Raw genomic sequence first — 2,737 nt, forward strand, 5'->3', positions numbered from 1 at the left:
GAAATATCAATGTATGGTTGCCTCTCATGGGTCCCCAGCTGGGAACTGGCCTGCAACCCAGGCATGTGCCCTGACTGGGAATCTAACTGGGATTCTTTGGTTCACAGGCCCACACTCAATCCACTGAACTACACCAGCCAGGGCTTAAGGTAAAATTTTTAAACTTAAATTTTATTTCATGATTTTTAGAAATAAATCCTACACTATGGAATTAATTTTATACAGAATTTGATAACATATGTATAAAAGATAGAGTGCTCTGAGGGGAGTGAGGCAATGGCTAGCAGCCTCAATTTGATTTTGAAGGGACTTATGATGGCCAGTTCTAACAAGTTCAAGCCAAACCAGCCCCCTGAGGTCAGCACTCCCTTGGTGAAGTTCAGCCCCAACACCTCCGAGTTCCTGCTGGTCTCCTCCTGGGACACATCAGTGCGACTCTAAGAGCCAACAGTCAGTGCAACTCTAAGAGCAACTCGAACAGCCAACTCCAGGCTGTTCAAGAACCAGCCCAACCATGCCGTACTGGACTGCCCTTTCTATGATCCAGCACATGCCTGGAGTGGGGATTAGATCATCAATTGAAAATGCATGATTTGAATACTGAATAAGAAAATCTCCTTGGAACCCATGATGCCCTTGTCAGATATGTTGAATACTGTCCAGAAGTAAATGTGATGGTTACTGGGAGTTGGGATCGGACAGTTAAATTGTGGTACCCCAGAACTCCTTGTGATGCTGGGACCCCCTCTCAGGTCTATAACTTTTCAGTGTCTGGAGACAGACTGATTGTAGGCACTGCGGGCTGCAGAGTGTTGGTGGGAGATCTACAGAACATGGGTTACATGCAGCAGCGCCAGGAGTCCAGCCTGAAGTACCAGACTCACTGCATGCGAGCATTTATTTCCAAACAAGCAGGATTATGTATTGAGCTCTGTCAAAGGCCAAGTGGCAGTTGAGTACTTGGACCCAAACCCTAAGGTACAGAAGTATGCCTTCATATGTCACAGGCTAAACGAAAATATTGTTGAGCAGATTTAGCCAGTCAACGCCATTTCCTTTCACAACATCCACAATACAGTTCCCACTGGTAACACTTAACAAACAGGTGGTTTGTAAACATTTGGAATCCATTTAACACAAAATGACAGTGACAGTTCCACTGGGGCCCCACCAGCATCACATCACTTGCCTTCAGCAATGATGGGACTGCACTTGCAATAGCAACATCATATATGTATGAAATAGATGACACAGAACATCCTGGAGATGGTATCTTCATTCGCCAAGTAACAGATGCAGAAACAAAACCCACGTCCACCTAGTCACCTCGTGAAAGTGCTTTCTCTATGGAAAGATTTGTTTTCCTTCCTACAAATACATTCTTATCCCCTAAGGGTTGCATTATAGTCATTGAGGACATGTTGCTTAGTACATGGATTTCTCTGTTTTCTGTCTGGCAATACTTGTCTGTGCCTCCCTGCAGCCTTTGTGTGGGATGGGGAGTCTTGGTGTCCTTGAGCAGTAGTTGGAAGAATTGTTTTTTTCGCAGAGCTCAGTTGCTCTTTCTGAGCAGCTTGAGCTCTTTTTGTAGAATAAGCTGAATCTGTTATGTTCATACTGTCTAATAAGTCAGAGAATCAGAATCTCTAAAAAATATATATATAAAAGATATTATATGATATGAAAATTATATATATCCAAATAAATAAAATTTAGACACATAGCTTCTACCAGGGACCACAATTTTATATAAAGAGAATTACAGTTACATGCCCCAGAGATACACTGATTAAAATTTCCATTGTGTATTAAATTAATTATTTAAGAAGAAGAATTATAGCATATATATTTTTGAATCACAGGCTATCTCTAAATATCAAAAAATGACCTTCACTCTGATATAAATTTTAGTAGAAAAATGTTTTAATTTAGTTTATATATATTTTATTTGCTGTAAGTATTCAGGTATTATTATGGTTTATTAAATAATGTTTGTTACAATAATTATTAAGAAAAGGAAAATTCATACTGTTTGAGATATAATCTACTTGCAAAATATGAATGTTTATAACATTTATTACTTATATAAAAATCATTTATAATTGAACTAAAACTATTAACATCACAAAAATTTTTATGTCAAAGTATAGATTACAAATAGCTAAAACTACATAAAATATCTATTGCAGTCATAAGTATTAAACCATACTCCACTTATAAATGTATTGGTTGTGTTCACAAAAACATAATTTGTAGTTTGGAAAATATTTTGGCTAGAAAATTATTTTATACATTGTGGCTAAGTTCCCATGGATATTTATAAACTGTCTCTATGTAATAATTTATTTGTTATGCTATGAAGCCAACAGTTGTTCATAATGTCATTTTTAAAATATTTTATTTATTAGTTTTAGAGAGAGGGGGAGGGAGGAAGAAAAAGAGAGAGAAACATCAATGTGTGGTTGCCTCTCATGCACCTCCCTTTAGGGACCTGGCCTGCAACCCAGGCATGTGTCCTGACTGGAAATCTAACTGGCGACCCTTTGGTTCACAGGCTGGCACTCAATCCAGTGAGTCACACCAACCAGGGTTCATAATATCATTTTTATTGTTAAATAAATTATGATTTGCTACTCAGTGTTGAGGAAATTCATTTCATGCTGTTTCCAAAAGATGAAGAGGAGAAAAAAACAGTTATTTTATAGCTTTAATTCCTACAGATTTGCAAAATGGATAG

At 37.7% G+C, this 2,737-nt stretch overlaps 1 pseudogene; it reads left to right on the forward strand.

The window, feature by feature from the left end:
• Nucleotides 1–315: 315 nt before the first annotated feature.
• Nucleotides 316–1,405, forward strand: LOC119000302 (mitotic checkpoint protein BUB3-like; annotated as a pseudogene).
• Nucleotides 1,406–2,737: the final 1,332 nt, after the last annotated feature.

This window comes from Sturnira hondurensis, unplaced genomic scaffold, assembly GCF_014824575.4.
Source record: "Sturnira hondurensis isolate 20B ecotype Veracruz unplaced genomic scaffold, ASM1482457v3 Scaffold0015596, whole genome shotgun sequence".
NCBI lineage: Eukaryota > Metazoa > Chordata > Mammalia > Chiroptera > Phyllostomidae > Sturnira > Sturnira hondurensis.